The sequence below is a fragment of the Lissotriton vulgaris genome, chromosome 8, assembly GCF_964263255.1.
Source record: "Lissotriton vulgaris chromosome 8, aLisVul1.2, whole genome shotgun sequence".
NCBI classification, from domain to species: domain Eukaryota; kingdom Metazoa; phylum Chordata; class Amphibia; order Caudata; family Salamandridae; genus Lissotriton; species Lissotriton vulgaris.
The window spans coordinates 61,031,258-61,051,208 of record NC_141696.1 but is presented as its reverse complement, the minus strand read 5'-3'; the positions used below and the strand labels follow the sequence as shown (position 1 = coordinate 61,051,208).

General features: G+C 51.1%; 1 protein-coding gene across 3 annotated transcripts in view; it reads right to left on the bottom strand.

The window, feature by feature from the left end:
* The window catches only part of APBB1 (amyloid beta precursor protein binding family B member 1), a 465,162-nt gene that overhangs the window by 300,460 nt on the left and 144,751 nt on the right, over window positions 1–19,951 (bottom strand). The window contains exon 1 of one of the 3 annotated variants that reach the window (XM_086933715.1): window positions 10,470–10,536. The exons of the other annotated variants lie outside the window; for them this stretch is intronic. The gene's annotated coding sequence lies outside the window, so the exon portion shown is untranslated. Of the gene's footprint in view, window positions 1–10,469; window positions 10,537–19,951 lie in introns of those variants that run through there. 3 annotated transcript variants of the gene reach the window in all.

Genomic DNA, 19,951 nt, shown 5'->3' with positions numbered 1-19,951 from the left:
TGTGGCTGCCAGGGGGGAGGCTGTGGCTGCCAGGGGGAGGCTGTGGCTGCCAGGGGGAGGCTGTGGCTGCCAGGGGGAGGCTGTGGCTGCTTCGGGCAGGACTAGAGGAGGAACAGTTGTGTTTCACAGGGAGGATTTATTCGTAATTAGTATTTTGTTCAAGATTAGTCCTACTAGTACTATCAGGTTCTCCCATCAAGGTTGCGCACATCCGGATGGACTGCCACTCTGGGTGAAGACCTCTAGGATGCCGCATGCCGCCACGTGTGGGCAAGTCCTATTAGGTTTAAGTATTTTTTATTGAGACAACATAAAGAGACAGAACATTCATAGCATATACGAAATTAGTTCGCTGTGAGTAGGGTTGCATACAAAGCATTGATTGTCCCATAAGCAGCTCAAGTTCAGACCCTTCCACAGCAACCCCTCAAAATATACATTGCCATATTCAATGAGCTGTCCCTTACCCCAAACCCCCCCAAACCCCCCCCTCCCTCCCTCCCTACCACCTCCCCCCCTCCCTCCCTCGTCCAGTGCTCAGGCCCGCCCCTTGCCCTCTGCCCCGATCTCCCTGGAATGAAAGAATTTAAGTCAGCTGTTAGTCAAAAAGGTGTCTCTTCAGGCGTCGTAAGCCTTAAAAGGCGTAGGTATCTAGGGCAAGTGATTTTCCTAAATTCGGTGAGCAGCAGCGACCGGAATGGTTGCCAAAGGTCGTCAAATTGCTCTATGTCCCCCGCCACCGTGAGCGATAGTTTCTCCATCCCAAATACATGCCATAGTCTATGAAGCCAGCCCGTAAATGAAGGGAGTGTAGTAGTGCGCCAGTGTAATAAAATGTTCTGTACCGCTGATCTGTATGCCTTGTAGGGATCGGTGCCCCTCCCCGCTTGACTTCTCGCTCCACAGCGCGGGGACACGCCGAGATGGCGTAACCAGGCGCTTTAGAAACTTCTTTATTATTATTATTATTATTATCCCAATGCAATAGCTATCTGTCTGCCCCTATGTGATTTAAGGGGATACACCAACCCGTTCAGGAGGCCTAGCAGTATATATGCTGGGAAGCGCAGCAGTTCGGTGTCAAAATGGGAATCAATCTAGTCTAGTACTTCCTTCCAATAGGATTCTAGGAGTGGACAGTCCCATAAGATGTGTCAGCGTGCCCACCTGCCCGCACCCCCTCCAGCAAGCGCTATCCTTACTACGGTCCATCTTGTGAATTCTAACTGGGGTATAATACCAATAAGTGGAGACTTTAGTCAAAGTGTTGGTGAGGCCCATGTGGTACGCTGAGCACCGTGCTCTGTACGAAATCTGTTCCCATTCTTTATGTGTCAATGTCCTGCTCAATTCTCTCTCCCATCGTTCCCTCCCTGGATTATATAGGTGCGAGGCAGGCGGCTGTAGTAGTTTGTACAGGTCCGTGATCGATTTCGCGTCCGATGAGCGGGTCATGAGCCACCTCTCAAAGGGGAGGAACTGCCCATCTGCTGCGTCTCGCACCTGTGGGTGCAAAGCCCAGTAGCGGACCTGCATATAACGAAGCCTCTCGGTCTCTTGGAAGGAGTACTCCTGTCGGAGACGCAGGAAGGGAATGACACCCTCTGCGTCGTATATATGGCACAGGGCTCGGCATCCGGCCGTTCTCCAGTGGGTGAAGGCCCCTCTTTCAGTGCCCGGGGTGAAGTCCGGGTTATCTACTATGGGCGTAAGGGGCGAGGGGAACGAAGTAAGATTGTAATAGAGGTTTGTCGCATCTTATACCCGCAGGGGCACTCTAGTAATGAATGAGGCGTAGAGGTTCGCGGGTCGGTGGGTCCGGCGTAAGAACGGCACTTCCTGTAAAGGCCGGCCTGCCACTGCCTGGTCTTGAAAGAGCCAGTGCTTATCTGATTCCCACCTGCTCCATTCTACCAGATAGCGTAGTTGTGTGGCTTGGAAATACTTTCGGAGATCCGGAATCCTGAGTTCTCCAGCCTCAAGTGTTAGCAGCGAGAATGATCTCCTCATTCTGGGCCTCTTGCCCTGCCAGATAAAACGCGCAAGGTCAGCTTGCATCTGTTGGATCCACCCAACCGGCAGCTGGAGTGGTAGAGCTCGGAAGAGGTATAGAATCTAGGGCAGAACCGTCATTTTAACCGCAGCTATTCTGCCCAACCAGGAGATGGTGCTACGGTTCCATCGTCCCAGCTCCTCCCGAATCTTCTTGCCCAAAGCGGTATAGTTAGCCGTGACCATAGCCGGCAAGGTGGGGGCCAGCTGGATTCCCAGGTAAGGCACAAGATCTGATGACCAGAGCATGGGGAACATGCCCTGTAAGTGTGCCCTAGTGGCTGGGTCAAGGGACACGTCTAATGCCACTGATTTCCCCATGTTCATCTTAAAGCCTGCGACGTCTGGAAAGGAGTCTAATTCCCCAATGCATGCTGGGAGGGCCGTCCGGGGTTCGTCCAACGATAATATTATATCGTCTGTGTAGAGGCTTATGGCGTGAGTGAGGCCCCCGAACCGTATCCCTGTCGCTGCCGGATTCATGCGTATCCGTTGGGCAAGGGGCTCCAAATACAGTGCAAAGAGCAGGGGTGAGAGTGGACACCCCTGTCTAGTGCCTCTCTCGATGTCAAAGCTCTGTGAGCTATATCCGTTCACCCGCACTACCGCCGTTGGAAGTTTATAGCAATTGAGTACTAAGGAGCGAAATTACTCCAATGCCTGCCTTCTCCAGGACACTTTCCAAATAAGGCCAATGCACCCGGTCAAACGCCTTTTCGGCGTCTACCGCCAACATCATCCTTTCCCCTGGGTTCCGGGAGGCCTTCTCAATGAGATGGACGATCCTTTTGGTGTTGTCCACCGTTTGCCTCCCAGGAACGAATCCCGCTTGATTCGGTTCAATAAGGCCTGGCAGGTGAGGGGCCAGTCGGGCAGCAAGGATCCCCGTATATAGCTTAAGATCGACGTTTAGGAGAGATATCGGCCTGTAAGAGCCGCAGAGCGTCCGATCTTTCCCTGGCTTAGGGATGACTGTAAGAGAGGCCCGCAGGAGGTCAGGTGGGATGGCCCCCGGGGTCGCGAATGAGTTGAATAGACAGGTGAGGAGTGAAGCCAGCAATGCACAGAATGTTTTATAGAATAGGGACGTATATCCGTCTGGACCTGGGGCTTTGCCGTGTTTAAGTTTGGCGATAGCAGAAATCACCTCATCGATTCGAATGTCACTATCTAGATGTTCGGCCTGCGAGGGTGCCAGGGATGGGAGGGTGACAGTCTAGAAACACCGTCGTAGCAGGTTTGTTCGGGGGGTCCCCTGCATAGAGATTAGCGTAAAACCTGCGGAAGGTTTCAGCTATTTGGGCATCTTCCGTGACCATCGTCCCGGCGGGGTCAGAGATCTCCTTCACCATTTGTTGCTGGCGTTGTACCCGAAGTCTATTTGCCAGTAGGCGACCACAACGGTCCCCCCAGAATAATAGGCATGACGCAATTGCAACGCTGCGTATTCCGCACGGTCCATATCTAGTGCCGTCAGGAGTTTCCTGGCTCCCTTGAGTTGCTTCCCCCTGTTAGGTGGTGTATCTGTTCGAGCTCACAGACCTGTTGAGTGAGTTCCTCCCTTTTACTCTGCCTTTCCCTATTTTCAGCCGACGCAATGGCTATAAACTCTCCCCTAAGTACCGCTTTCAGGGCAGCCCATCTTGTCGCCAGTGTGGTGTCGGGGTTATCATTGTGGGACAGATACTCCTGAGTAACCTCTGTTATGCGTTTAACCACCTCTTTCCTGTGAAGTAGAGTGTCCCTAAGACGCCAAACCCTAGGGGGGCAAGTCACCGGTGGCAGGCTTAGTGTAGCGAGTACCGGTGCATGGTCCGATATGGAAATCACCCCCATTTCAATTGTCGAGGCCAACACCTTTACCTGGGTCGTCACCAAAAGGTGGTCCAGTCTTGCATACGTCTTATGCGCATGGGAGTAGTATGAGTACTCCCTGTCAGTAGAGTGCATACAACGCCAGAGGTCGTGGAGGTCCACTTCCGACAGTTGTGTTTTACAACCGGCGGAAAATTCCCCAGTCTGTGGGTAACGCTGCACCGATCTATCAAGGGCCGAATAGAAAACCATATTTAAGTCGCCCCCGGTGATAATGTGTCTGTCCTGCGAGGCAGTAATATCCACTAACGCCGATCGTAAAAACTGCTCCTGTTGGTCATTGGGGCTATACAGGGATCCAACCGTAAACGGGAGTCCCCCCAATTTTAAATCTGTAGGCCAGCAATCTGCCTTTGTGTTCTCCATGTTTATGAAGGACCTCCCCCTTGAAATGTCGCGCCACTAGGATCGCCACCCCCGCTGTCTTAGTGTTGCTGGAGGAAAAGAATTGTGTTGGAAATTTATGGGAACGCAGCCTATGAGAATCGCTAGGTAGCAAGTGGGTCAAAAATACCTGCCTGAGCAGGGCAAAATGTATATATGCCGTTAGCACAGCCGAGACCTGCAAAATGCACTGGACGAACCCTCCCCGACCCCCCATTCCCCAACTCCCCTACCCTCAACCGAACTCCCTGACCCCCTCTCTCCTGAAAAAAACCCGCACACCCCTCCACTCCCACCCCTCCCACTCCCAACAAGTCCCAGAACGGCATTGTACCAGGTCAGTCCTCAAGGGACAAGTCTGTGGTGAGTCACAAATGTGGACGTCCAGCCACTACACCCCCCCGCCACCCCTTCCCCCCAGAACCCCCAAACCTGCATTGCAAAATAAGCTATGTTGATCTCCCCCCGAAGTCGACGTAGGCTGTCATAGCGACGTCACTCGAGGTAGTGTGACCGGCCGTCTCTCGGAGCGCCCCGTCCATTCCGGCCCGAATGGTAGGCGAGTCCGGTCGAGCAGAAGAAGCAGAGGATCGGCGTTCAGAGACCCTCTGCCAGCCGTCCCTGGTGGTGCGCCTTCTGCGTGGTGTGTGCGCTTCTTCGTCCGTCGCAGTGATACCCAGCACCTCGCAAGTGTCCTGGAGCGATCGGAGCTGGTGTAGGACGCCATTTCACCGGAAGATTAGATGGAAGGGGTGTCCCCAGGAATACTGTGTCTCGTGGGCTCTCAGAAAGTCTGTTGCTATTTTAAATGTTCGGCGTTTTTGCAGCGTAATCGCTGATAAATCTTGGAAGAGTGCAACTGGATGCCCACGGAATTGGAGTGATTGTCGTTTCCTCGCTTCACTCAGGTTTCGCTCCTTAAGTGGGAAATCAGGTAGGAAGGCCAGGATATCCGGTGGGGGCGTCGAGGACCGGCGCGTTATGCCCACCCTATGCGCCCTGTTGATTCTGATAGGGAAGTCTTCCGGCTCACCTAGTATCTCCCTAAACATGTTCTGCAAGTATCCAGCAGTGTCCTCTCCTCCTTCCTTAGAAGGTACCCCCCCGGACTCGGATTTTATTCCGGCAGGACCAGTTTTCAAGGTCCTCCATATGGGCCTGGAGGTCCAGCTGCTGTTCTCTTAGTCGCAGCACCTCCTGCTGTAGATGCCCGACCTCTTCATCACTCGAATGTCCGGTTTCCTCCATGCTGGCTACCCTTTCACCTAGACTATCCACCTCTCTCCGCACCTCTGGGACCCTTATGGCCACTTCCTGCTTTAGAGTCTGGAAATCATCCCGTAGAGAGCTGAAAAGAGATTCTAGGAAGGACCTGGTGACCGGTGGTTCTCCTCCTCCTGCTTCTGGTGGGCTCCTCGAGGGGCCCGGTGAGTGTTGTCCTTTATCTTGTTTCGATGACCCCTTGTTTAGCATCTCGGCAATGTCCGTTCTCCTCTCTTCCCCCCACCCCTGTTGCTGGCCATTATCGAAGCAAAAGCTGTTAGGTGAGGCCTATCGGGTCTTCGGCCTTTAACAACAGCCAGCAGTTAGCCAGGGTTGCTGGCAGTCTGGAGAGACCTCCCTGTCCTCCACCGACGTTCAATCTGACCTCCTTGGCGGGCGCTGTGGGCTGTCCGGTCCCGTCTCAGGTCATAGGAGGGTACGAGCACACACTGTGTGTAGACTCCGATTCTGCCTTCTGGCTCGCCACGTGGCGGTCCGCCCTGTCCTGTGCGACCCCAGCCCGGCGGTGATCTTCAGGTGATCTGCGCCACCGCTTATCGAGAATGTGTGGGCTGGGTACCCTCTTCAGCCCCTCCGCTGCACTTGGGCCACTCCTTGGTAGATTCTCCCAGCCGGCCTCCGTGCAAGTTTAAGGGCCGCTCCAGCCGGCCGCCATTGCTCCCGTCAACGTGGGCCTCTATGGAAGGCGTCTCTCTCGGGCTCTCATTGATAGCAATCTCGTGGCCCCGCCGCCTCCTCCGGCCGCCGCCGCTGAACCAGCTTGCGCTCCACGCCCCAGCTCGTTCACCTCGGGGCCCTCGTCCGTCGCCTCAAGTTCGAGGTTACCCCCTTTAACACACGTGCTCCGTGTGTTGGCGTAGACCGGGAGGCCTTGGTGCTGTGCTTCGTCATCGAGGCTCCCTGCCCTTCGAGCGCCGCGGCAAAGAAGCTTCACCTCTATCTCGGACCCTAGGCCAGTCCAAAGAGTGTTGAAATTTTCCTGCGTCACAACCGGTACTTCAGTCGGCCATGGTCTGGCGAGGCCTCACTTGGCGGGTTTTGTTCGGGGCCTAGTCCTTCTCGGTAACCATTGGGCCTCGTCGCTTCAGTGGACCTGCGTTCCCTCGAGGTCCTTGCTCCCACCGGCTCTGCACCTCTCCTCAGTCGATGGCAGACGCCGCAATCTCTCGGCCCGGTGCAGGAATCCAGGCAGCTCCGCCCACAGGCCGCGTCCTCTGCCTCGCGTAGAAGCTCCCGGCCGTTGGGAGGGCCTCGGCAATACATCCGGTCACCTCCGGTTACTTCGCAGCCTCCGGGCCGTCGTCTGTTCTGCGGAAGCCTCCGCTGCTCAATCGGCCGATCTGCCACTTCAGATCTGCCGTGGTTCGGGTTACTGCGTCATCCACTGCTCCGGCAGGCCTCGGGTCGCAGCTCCCCACGTCTCTGGCGTCGGCACCGGCCCGCGCCACGGAGCCTCGCCTGCGTAATCCCCGGACGCCAGCTCACAATGAACTACCGGCAGCACCACCGCCTCCGCTGCAAGTTTCAGGCTGATCGGGGGGAGATAGGCATAAATACAGGGCTTAGGGGTCTAGGGTCCAGGGAGCTCACAATCAATCAATCAATCAATCAATCAATCAATCAGTGACACTTATAGAGCGTGCTACATACCCGTAGGGTCTCAAGGCGCTGGGGGAGGGGGGGTGCCGCTACTGCTCGAACAACCAGGTCTTCAGCTTCTTCCTGAAGGAGAGGTGGTCTTGGGTCAGGCACAGGTCGGCCGGGAGGGAGTTCCAGGTCTTGGCAGCCAGGTAGGAGAAGGACCTTCCTCCTGTAGTCGCTCTTCGGATGCGGGGGACGGCGGCGAGGGCGTGGTTGGCTGATCGGAGGTGGCGTTTGGGAGCGTAGAAGTTGATCCGGCTGTTGAGGTAGCTCGGGCCTTGGTCGTGTAGGGCTTTGTGTGCGTGGGTGAGGAGGCGGAAGGTGATTCTTTTGTTGACGGGGAGCCAGTGAAGGTCTCTCAGATGTCCGGAGATGTGGCTGGTTCGTGGGATGTCGAGGATGAGTCTGGCTGAGGCGTTCTGGATCCGCTGGAGTCTCTTCTGGAGCTTGGCGGTGGTACCGGCGTAGAGGGCGTTGCCGTAGTCCAGTCGGCTGGTGACGAGGGCCTGGGTGACGGTCTTCCTGGTCTCGGTGGGGATCCACCAGAAGATCTTCCGTAGCATGCGTAGGATGTTGAAGCACGCCGAGGAGACGTTGTTGACTTGCCTGGTCATGGAGAGGGAGGAGTCCAGGATGAAGCCCAGGTTGCGTGCATGGTCTGTCGGTTTGGGTGCGGTGCCCAGGGCGGGAGGCCACCAGGAGTCGTCCCAGGCGGAGGGTGAAGAGCCCAGGATGAGGACCTCCGTCTTGTCAGAGTTCAGTTTCAGGCGGCTGGTCGTCATCCACTCGGCTACCTCTTTCATCCCTTCGTGTAGGTTGGCTCTGGCGGTGGCGGGGTCGTTGGTCAGGGAGAGGATCAGCTGGGTGTCGTCGGCGTAGGAGATTATGCTGAGGTTGTGTTGGCGTGCGATGGCCGCGAGGGGGCTCATGTAGACGTTGAAGAGGGTGGGGCTCAGAGAGGATCCTTGAGGGACGCCGCAGATGACTTCGGAGGCCTCTGACTTGTACGGTGGTAGGCGGACTCTCTGAGTTCTTCCGTCGAGGAAGGAGATGATCCATTCCAGCGCCTTGTCCTGGATTCCGACGTTGCTGAGGCGCTGTACTAGGGTGCGGTGGCAGACAGTGTTGAATGCCGCGGAGAGGTCTAGGAGGATGAGGGCCGCTGTTTCTCCGTTGTCCATCAGGGCTCGGATGTCATCGGTGGCGGCGATGAGGGCGGTCTCGGTGCTGTGATTGGCTCGGAAGCCGGACTGTGAGGGGTCGAGGGATCCATTCGTCTCGAGGAAGGCGGCCATCTGCTTGTTGACGGTCTTCTCGATGACTTTGGCTGGAAACGGGAGGAGCGAGATGGGGCGGTAGTTCTTGAGTTCGGTGGGGTCTGCTGTCGGTTTTTTGAGTAGAGCGCTGAGTTCGGCGTGCTTCCAGCTCTCGGGGAAGGTGGCGGTGTCGAAGGATGTGTTGATGATGTCTCGCAGGTGGGGTGCGATGACAGCGTCGGCCTTGTTGAAGACGTGGTGAGGGCAGGGGTCGGTTGGTGATCCGGAGTGGATGGAGTTCATCGTGCGGATGGTGTCTTCGGTGCTGATCGGGGTCCAGGCGTGGAGGGTGGTGGTGGGGGGTGGTTGTTCGGTCATGGTGTACGTTGGTTGGTTGTTGAAGCTGTTGTGTATGTCCGCGATCTTGTTGTGGAAGTATGAGGCGAGGGAGTTGCAGAGGTCTTGCGATGGGGTGATGTCGTTGTTCCCTGCGCTGGGGTTGGATAGCTCTTTCACGATGTTGAAGAGTTCCTTGCTGTTGTGTGCGTTGTTGTCCAGCCGGTCCTTGAATGCAGTTTTCTTGGCGGCGCGGATCAGCTGGTGGTGCTTCCGAGTGGCCCGCTTGAGGGTGGTCCTGTTGTCCGGTGTAGGTTCCCTTCTCCAGACTTTCTCGAGGGCTCGGCAGTTCTTCTTGGAGCTCTTGAGTTCGTCGGTGAACCACTGGGCTTTCTTGCTGCCGGGTCTGCTGGGCGGGGTCCTCAGCGGGGCGAGCTCGTCCGCGCAGTTGCTGATCCACTTCGTGAGGTTGTCGGTGGCCTGGCTGGGGTTCGCTGAGCTGGCAGGAGGGTGCTGGCTTAGGGAGGTGGCGAGCTGGTCTGCTGTGATCTTGTTCCAGCTTCTGCGGGCGGCCTGTTGCTGGTGGTGGGGGATCGTCGTTCTCTTGAAGGTGAAGTGGACGCAGCGTGCGATTGCTCACTCCGCCATCTTGGCCACGCCGGGCAAGTCCTTTTAAAGCACATGGTGGCTTTTAGTAGGTGGTTGAGTGTTCTGGATTAATCTGGCTGGTTCCTTTCGATTTCTTATGGTTGCCTTCATCTTTGTGATACACACATGTATTCGTTTTTGTCTCCCATAACAACATCGGTGTATTTCCCAGATCAGGGATATGGACAAGCTCCATTCGAACATCTTTGAACAATGTATAGTTTGGTGATGTAACCAGTGACCAGCTGCCGTCTGTGTCCGGTGTGTCAGCCTGTTCTGCCAGGAGTTGACAGATTGTCTTAGTATGAAAAGCTGCTCGAAGAGAATACGCTGCCAACATTCAACACTAGTGACAGCGAGTCTAACAATTAACAAACACGTAAGAGTATGAACCTTTAAAGATTGACTGTTCTGCCTCAGAAGTATCGGCCTGATCAGCTCCTCCCGGGTGGAGGTTTCCTTCCTCTGACAAGGACGTCACTGCTCAGCGTGGTGTGAGACCCCAGCCATGTCTCCTTGACAGACCCCTTCCTCCGAAGGCAGTTACGGTGTAAGCCACACGTCACAAAACCACGATATATAAATGCATGTATTGTGTATTTATGAAACAGTGTTTATTTACCCTGACTCAACGCTTCCTTATTCGTTTTTGCGTATGTTCTGCCAGCCTGGCCACAACCCGCGGAGCCCCTCGCAACCAATCAGCAATGCTGGGCCCCACACTGCAGCCTGTCCCCACCGACCCCGGCCGCACGATGCGGACTGCTATCTCCACCAGCTCGGGGCCCCTACACTGCTGCATGTAATGCCCACATACCCGTGGCCCCCACAGTGCTGCTGCCTGAGATCCCCACCCACCCTCGGCCCCCAGCCTGCGATTGCGACCTACTATCTCCAGCAGCTCTGCACCCCCACAACGTTGCACGCTACCCCTATGGCTCCCCATCCCCCCAACGCTGCTTTCTATGCCCATGGATTAGGGGCCGTCGATACCTGGTGCTGTGACACTGAGCGGCGATCACAGGGTCTGCACGTGGCTCCCGCGGGTGGCCTCTGCCACCTCCTGTGGGGCAGCGGGGACATATTTAGCTGCCAGGGCTGGCTACAGCTTCCAGACGTCATGTGCTCCTTGGCTATCTTTAGCTCCTGTCATCGTCATCTGAAGTCATCAAGACAGCCACAGCAGACACCCTCCCTTCACTGAGTGCTGGTCTGTACTGAGATGCCTCTAAAATCGCTCCTCTGACCACAGCAGACACTCACCCTTCAGTACTGAATTGCCTTTCAATCCCTCATGTAACCACAGCAGACACCCTCCCTTCACTGTGTTCTGGTCCGTACTGAGCTGCCTTCGCAATCCCTTGTGTAACAAGAGCACACTTTCACTGTGTGCTTGTCTGCACTGAGTTGCTTCCACAATCCCTCGTGTAACCACAGCAGACACTCACCCTCCATTACTGAGCTGTCTCCACAATCCCTCATGTAACCACAGAAGACACTCACCCTTCAGTACGGAGCTGCCTTTCAATCCCTCATGTAACCACAGCAGACACCTTCCCTTCACTGTGTGCTTGTCTGTACTGAGCTGCCTTTCAATCCCCCACGTAACCACAGCAGACACCCTCCCTTCACAGAGTGCTGGTCTGTACTGAGATGCCTCTAAAATCCCTCCTCTGACCACAGCAGACACTCACCCTCCATTACTGAGCGGTCTCCACAATCCCTCATGTAACCACAGAAGACACCTTCCCTTCACTGTGTGCTAGTCTGTACTGAGCTGCCTTTCAATCCCTCATGTAACCACAGCAGACACCTTCCCTTCACTGTGTGCTTGTCTGTACTGAGCTGCCTTTCAATCCCCCACGTAACCACAGCAGACACCCTCCCTTCACTGTGTGCTTGTCTGTACTGAGCTGCCTTTCAATCCCCCACGTAACCACAGCAGACACCCTCCCTTCACTGTGTGCTTGTCTGTACTGAGCTGCCTTCGCCATCCTTCATGTACCCACAGCAGACACTCGCCCTTTTCTGTGCTGGTTTAAACAAAACTTTATCTTCAAACCCTCAAGTAATTACAGCTGACACCCATTCGCCACTTTGAGCTGTCTGTGCAGGAAGGGGTGTCCACAGCCACCCACGTAACTACACCAGACACCAAATCCCCAGTGTGACCACTTCAAACCCTCATGTAACGACAGCAGAAGCCCACTTCTCACTGTGTGCTCATGTACACTAAGATTGTGCCACAGCACCTAATGACACCACAATGGACAACCACACATCGCTGAGTGCTTGTCTACATAAAGCTACCTCCACGATCCCTTAAGTAACGAAAGCAGACACCCCCACTTCTAGGTGTGCATCTCTACAGCATGCGTCTCCACAGTCCCTCGAGTAACTGCAGAACACACCCACTCCCTATTGTGTGTAAGTCCACATGAATATGCCTCCACTATCCCCCATGTAACCACAGCAGACACCCACTCTCCCATGTGTGCTTGTCTACACCATAATGTAATGTAACGATGTCTTGTAAAGCGCCTGAATCACCCCACATGGGGGATCTCCGCACTGTAGCAGTTCCCTTATGTAACCACAGCAGACCATTGTGTGCCTGTCTACACCAAGAGGCCTCTACAATCCGCCATGTAACCACAGCAGACACCCACTCTCCCATATGTGCTTGTCTACACCATACTGTCTGCACTTCCCTTATGTAACCACTGCAGACCATTGTGTGCCTGTCTACACCGAGAGGCCTCCACAATCCCCCATGTAACCACAGCAGACACCCACTCTCCCATGTGTGCTTATCTACACCATACTGTCTACACTTCCCTTATGTACCCACAGCAGACCATTGTGTGCCTGTCTACACCGAGAGGCCTCCACAATCCCCCATGTAACCACAGCAGACACCCACTCTCCCATGTGTGCTTGTCTACACCATACTGTCTGCACTTCCCTTATGTAACCACCGCAGACCATTGTGTGCCTGTCTACACCGAGAGGCCTCCACAATCCCCCATGTAACCACAGCAGACACCCACTCTCCCATGTGTCCTTATCTACACCATACTGTCTACACTTCCCTTATGTACCCACAGCAGACCATTGTGTGCCTGTCTACACCGAGAGGCCTCCACAATCCCCCATGTAACCACAGCAGACACCCACTCTCCCATGTGTGCTTGTCTACACCATACTGTCTGCACTTCCCTTATGTAACCACCGCAGACCATTGTGTGCCTGTCTACACCGAGAGGCCTCCACAATCCCCCATGTAACCAAAGCAGCCACCCACTCTCCCATGTGTGCTTGTCTACACCATACGGTCTGCACTTCCCTTATGTAACCACTGCAGACCATTGTGTGCCTGTCTACACCGAGAGGCCTCCACAATCCCCCATGTAACCACAGCAGACACCCACTCTCCCATGTGTGCTTGTCTACACCATACTGTCTACACTTCCCTTATGTAACCACCGCAGACCATTGTGTGCCTGTCTACACCGAGAGGCCTCCACAATCCCCCATGTAACCACAGCAGACACCCACTCTCCCATATGTGCTTGTCTACACCATACTGTCTACAGTTCCCTTATGTAACCACAGCAGACCATTGTGTGCCTGTCTACACCGAGAGGCCTCCACAATCCCCCATGTAACCACAGCAGACACCCACTCTCCCATGTTTGATTGTCTACACCATACTGTCTACACTTCCCTTATGTAACCACAGCAGACCTTTGTGTGCCTGTCTACACCGAGAGGTCTCTACAATCCGCCATGTAACCACAGCAGACACCCACTCTCCCATGTGTGCTTGTCTACACCATACTGTCTACAGTTCTCTTATGTAACCACAGCAGACCATTGTGTGCCTGTCTACACCAAGAGGCCTCCACAATCCCCAATGTAACCACAGCAGACACCCACTCTCCCATGTGTGCTTGTCTACACCAAACTGCCTACACTTCCCTTAATTAACCAGAGGAGACTCCAACTCTTCACTGCTCATCTGGTTTACACCGAGCTGCCTCCACGATTCCCCACGAGCACAGAGTTCGACAACGAATTCTATAAGGACGCCCCGTGTGAGAAACAAAGTAGAACTGCAGAGACGGAGAGGCTGACCCTCATCTCAAAGCTGCACAGGACACCCTGCCAGCTACAGTGCAGAAGAGATTTTTTTTAAATAGCAATGGAAGGAAATACAGGTCCACTGAAGACCATGCGAGGTCTTCATGTCAAAAGTAGGACAGGTAAACGGATGGAGCATGCCTATCAATCAGGAATGGGTTGCTAGGCCCTTTGTAATCTTTGTTTTTTTTTAACTAAAGGAACGGAAAAGATCTATAAAGTGCTAGAGCCAGATAAATGGTTCACAGCTTACATCAGTGGTCGTTCGAAAAGTCATATGTTCGAAATCCCAAGATCGACTAAATGAGTACCATAAAACAGGCTGAGATCAACACAGCAGAAAATGCAATGCAACATAACACTATATACGATAGTCTAAAGTTGGCATCTTCTAATTGTCCATGGACAGGCATGGTGTAAGCTTTGTCAACATATTTTCCATATTTCGGCCACAGCTCTAGCATCATCTAAAGAAAAAGTCACCTAACTTCCACGAAGGTATGCAGCACCCAATGGATCCAAACAGAAGGTACAGACCTGGGAAACCTCAGGATACAGACCTCTTTGTAGGAGAACTCCTCAGTGCTATTGACAAAGTGTCCACAATGCTCTAGGATCCACAAGGGTCATATGCTCTTGCCCATGCTAACAATGGCAGACCTCTACGCCAATTAAAGAAGTCCTAATGTTGAAGTGGTAACAGTCCTGCTTAATTCAAAATCGGCAGCTCCAACTCCTGGATTTCCCCCCCCCCCCTCCCCCCATGGTGACCATGTTGTGGTGTAAAGAGCAATATGAATAGGCAACAAACAAAAGACGCAAATATATTGTTGAAATTGGAGCAATGGTTCTTTGAAAACATGACATGAAGGTTGGTAACACTTATCCGGAGATCTTTATCTGCTGGAACTACTAACACAAGCCAGAAAACACACTCAAATTCCACAGCACACCCCCCGGATTTGAAAGAAACTCTAGAATAGTCGTCCATCATAAAATAAGAAGAGAAATTCTTTGGAGCAGAGGTAGGCGTTGTTTCTAAAGGATTTGTGAACGTTCCCATGCCGGGATTAAACTCCACATGCATTAACAATTACAGTTTTTGGAGCAAACTGGTTAGTTGCGCTGATCCCCCAAAGGTGCTCAGAGTTAAGAAAATGGCATCTGTATTACACTTGCCATTCAAAAGTGAACAGATAGTTAGGGTTTAACGAGTCTTAGCATAAGTGTTATCAGAAAGACAGGGCAACTTTCACTGATGAACCATAGTGTTTCTTCAAAATTGCTGACACCCAACCCAACCAAGCACACAGAGGTTTCATTAAAGGCAGAGGTTCTGTATAAGAACAACTTGAATGCCCCTGGCCGAAACCCTAATTACACCATACATTTGCCTTGGTTTTTGTTACCTACACATTTGTCGACATTTGTGAGCAAACACTGTACTATTGTGATCTGTGGAACTTTCGCTGTAATATTTCTAATATAATACTTGGGCTTCATCAATCCATGTATAAACACCTGTCTCTAATTCCTTTACAATCGTCGGCTTGTGACACATCCAATCGCCAGTTTTAAAGAAAAAAAAGTCAGAACTTTTACTGGTTTTATGAATAATTTGGATCTTAAAACGAATTTATCTAAGACATTTGCTATGATGTGTGGGCCAAAAAGTGCCAAAAAGCATGTACACGTAATAGAGAACTATTTAGTGGCCCGGATTAAGATTTTTAAATATTTGGGCACTCCTTTTCAGACCTCACTAGCTTGGCCTCATTTAATTAATATCATATCTCAGCAATTTTTTAAATCAATTGAGACAACCTTTAGATTTGAATACAGACTTGGGCATAAAGCAATTAAAGAATTACTCCTGTTATAGAAGAGTAAATGCCTATCCATTGCTACGGGGCTGGCTTGTGGGGTATGAAGACGCTGACCGATTACACAAAATTGAGAACGCATTTTTACAGAGATGGCTATCGGCCTCTCGGAGTTGCTATACTTTATCAGAAGCAGCTACTCTGCTAAGGCAGAGGAGCGTCACCCCACTGCTTCTCAGCAGCAGTGAAAAAAGGAAAAATAAAATAACAACAATGCAATGTTATTATCATTTTATTTTTCCGTAGTGACTCAGTCGTAGGGGCGGAGCTGGGTAGTCAAGAGCAGGTGGAGGGAGTGGTGGGCGCCCTAAGTGCGCAGGATGATTTGGGCCGCACCCTTGAGACAGCAAAACAGCAATGCCCACTTAGCATGTTCTCCACCAGGATGTATTGCAATACATGTGTGAAGAACATGCACAGGCTCCCACTCCCTATCCGAGCGCCCAACCACAGTGCTCAGACCAATCATGATGTTGCTGACAGCAGGGTCGTGATTGGCTTAGGGGAGCCGGTGCGCTTCCTGCTTCTGGGACTCGTCAGGAAGAGAAGCAGAGTAGAGGCGGAAGAGAAGCAGAGTAGAGACGGAGGAGAGACAGCGGCCGTAAAATGGTAAGTGTAAATATTTTTCTTTTCAAACGCCATCCACCACCCTAATCGGTGCCAACAGCCAATGTTTATGTAATAAAAAAAAAAAAGTAAAAAGAAAAGGTTTCACACCTTGTTCAGAGGTACATGCACACCCAACGGGGAAGGAGAGAATTGGGAGGACTCTACCTGATGTAATAACGGAACTGAGGAGGATACGAATAACTGATCAAATCGCAAGAGAAGCAATTGGGTTTACGGTTTTCCAAGCCGTATTTTAATTATGATACACAAGAAATTGTCAACAATAAAGGATAAAATGGAACAAAATTGTGATCTATTGAAACCGGGAATTGGGTAGTCCCGAGTTTGGATGGTGTGATGCCAGTGGTTGGGAATTCTTAAAGAGTATTTAATTGTTCAGATACGATAGTGATAAGACAACACAAAGCCCTGAAGAAGTTAGTAAGCACGAAACGCATTGGCTAAGACCTGATAGGAGGAGATGATTTTCAACAATTATCAATAAAGAAATCAATGAAGGAGGAGTCTGTGCATTACAAGGTATATTGTTGTTGACATTTATCAACGGATTCATCAAACATCTTAAATTAATATTTGGTATTGTGCTGAGCCAGTAGCATAATTAATACTGTTTCTTATGTGACTGGGTTAGCTTTGTCTTATGTGACTGACTATATAAAACTTTGCCCTCTTATTGCAGATGTCTGTGTGGCAGAGCCATGAGCCAATGTTTACCCAATAAATCATAAGAGATTGTTTAAGTGTGGATAGGGTGCTGAATATTTCCTGGTAAACATATATTAAAAGTGCTTTTCAGTGCCTAGGGATTCACGACCCGTCAACTACCCAGAAACAGCAGTGTTAATATATAAAATGACAGTGAAGCAATTTAATTTTGAGAACCTAGAAAAACTTAGATTAATGCAGGAACTAAGTAAATCTTCAAATGTATACTACATTGATTTACTTAGAGGCAGGGGACCTCATGGTTCCCACTCACTGCATCCATGTTCCCAGTCACCCTCCCACGTTGACACCATCTCGCTCCCACTTGCCCTCACCCCCTCCCAGTCTCATCTTGATACCTCTTGTGATCCTTCCAGGCAGATCCCCTCTCACCGACTGCTAGCTACTTCATACCCCCCAAATTCTCCTCTAATGCACCCCACCGATCCCCTCTCTTGCTCACTCATTCTCTTGCTCCCTCTTCCTACCACCCTCTACCTACTGACCACCCGATCATCGATCTCCAATTTCTAGGGCATCCCTCCTTTTCCTCAAATGAAACACAAGAAAGCTGATGGAATTCCTCCCATTTAGGGGTGGCTTAGTGCGTGTCCTCTACTCCGAGCCCACTGCTCTTAGCAATTGCTCTTAACAATGTGTTCTAACCAGCACCCCTTCTTTCTTCGAGGGTCATCTCAATTTATTACAATTACAAAGAGCCCTGCACTGCCCTGCAAAGAGTCTTAGAGACAAGAATCAGATCTTCCACAGCCGAATGATTATGAAAATACAGGACTAACTAGGAGAAGGCCTGGTTCTAGCATGGGGGTGAGGTACTCAGGCCCTCCCCCAAGGTAGCCCCCTGGCCCTCCTGAGGTCCATACAGAAGTAGAAAAATCGATTTTGTATTTTTTCTTAAGGAATCATGTGGGCCTGCACCCAGACATCAATGAGGCGGGATACTACAAGTGCCTGGGATAGATGTGAAATCCGTGGGATGGCGGCTGTGTACATGCTACGTGAAAAGCAGGGATTCCCGAGACATGCCTATTCAAAAGAGGCCCGACAGGTCCAATCACACAGTACTTGAGAGAGGACCTATACAGCCAGAGATGCTGGGATATTGTGATTAATCGGATGTGCGATGTCTGCATAATTATGGCTAGGACACATCTGTTAGATAAACCAATAATTTGCAGATTTTAATAAAAAAAATTGTTTCTAGTTCTAACATATCAAGATACTAAAGCCAGTACCACGTGTGCTGCCATACAGTGACAGGCCTTTTGTCACACTTCTCTGTTGCAGATTGCTATATTTAGGTGCGAAACTGATCTTTGTGAGGTGAAATCTTTGCTTACACAGAATTAACGTGTAAAAGTGAGAACATGGTGAATACTTCTTCAAAATATGCCACATTAGGCCGCGTAATTTGCCTTTCCTTATAATGGAGTACACCTTGCTGCATTATTTGGTCTTCCCGTGCCAGGTAATTATAGCTGGCCCGGCATATAGCGTAACAATCTGAAAAGATGTTGCCATCCTATGAAAAGTAATTGAAAATATGCATTCAATCAATTTATACCTTAGTAGTGGTTTGTTTTGGTTTCTTCCTGCTGAGATTCTATTCTTAACTTATGCCACTATATGGAAGAAAAGACAAAACACTGCCACTGCCACACATTTTGACTTTTCTGAATTTAAAAGACTTTTCCAAGTTTTCACGTCAAATCAGAGAGGGCAGAAGCAGTGCAAGTTCCTGCTAAACAAAGAGCGGTACTGGCTGCTCTTCTGTGGCATCAATGGCATGACGAACTGCCACTATGATGCCCACTCCCAAGCTCCAGAGGTGCCAGCTGAGTTTGGCATAACTAGAAGTACCTTAAGGCAGAGACCGCACCCTGTGGGGCACAGGGACCTGCGCATTTATTCGCTCCCGACAAATTCGCTCTTTATGTCACATGGATAAAATGGATTATAGGGCTCCTGAAAATCCCTAGGTCCTAAACCAATCAGATGACAGAATACACTAATGCACCTGCTGCCAAAATGTTCCTAAAATCAGGAGTTCAAATGCAGCTACTCGGCTTTTTCATTTCAGGCTAAAGATTGGGAAAGCAGACGCTGTAAACAACCATATAAAAATTCTGAGCTTCTAGGGGTCCCTGGTGAACAACACACTTATTGGAGCTGCAAATAATTGTGTTTTGGCTGTTTTGAAAGGCTGAGCCCATAACCAGCTTAGACCTTTAATGTTAACCATCAATTAACCACAGCTTGCCTGTGGCGGTGTCCTTTCGTCAGAAGTCCTCAAAAGCCTAGGTCCACAGCTTCCACAGCGGTGGCTCTATAGGGTAGTGAACTGAATCAACAATATTAGATTCTTGACAACTGGAAATGGGATTGGTGCAGAGATGAGAAATAGAGGCTAATAAGACCCCCAGGATAACGCGATTAGCAAAAAAATCACGAAATCTGTACTTTTGTAAAAATCCTGCGATTTTTACAAAAATGCCAGCAAAATTTGGCACTCTCAATAAACTGAGGCTGATCACACTTATTGGCTCTGCTCTACGCTGAGCAAATTAAACTAGGATGAGCAACAAGTTAGCAAGTGGACGAGGTGTTAGCACAGCCCCCCCCCCTGTGCTCACAGGCCCCGCCCTTTGTTTCCTGGGACCTGTTGACCGGTAACCATGGTTTGTTGTATGTGCTGTTCTATATAGCTTGGGGCGCTTTACACGAGCTCCAGTTACAATAAGGAAAATGCTACTTGCCAGTATGCATCTGTTCTTGGCATGTAGAGCTGCCGAGTTGCACACAGGGCCCGGATGTTTGCAGTTTGTTTTTGTCCTGAAAAGTTGTTTGGAAGTCACAAGATAGGTGACTCCTCCTTTGGACCATATTGCGCATGGGCATCGGCTCCATCCTCAGATTGTTTTTCGCCATAGGGAAATGATGGAGCTTTGCAAGAAAAAGTAGGATGTCCATGTAAGCTGAATCGAATTAAGATAATACTGGAACAGACAAGGGTAGCAAGTGAGGTGGGTGGGCGTGTGCAACTCTGCAGCTCTACATGCCAAGAACAGATGCATACTGGTAAGTAGCATTTTC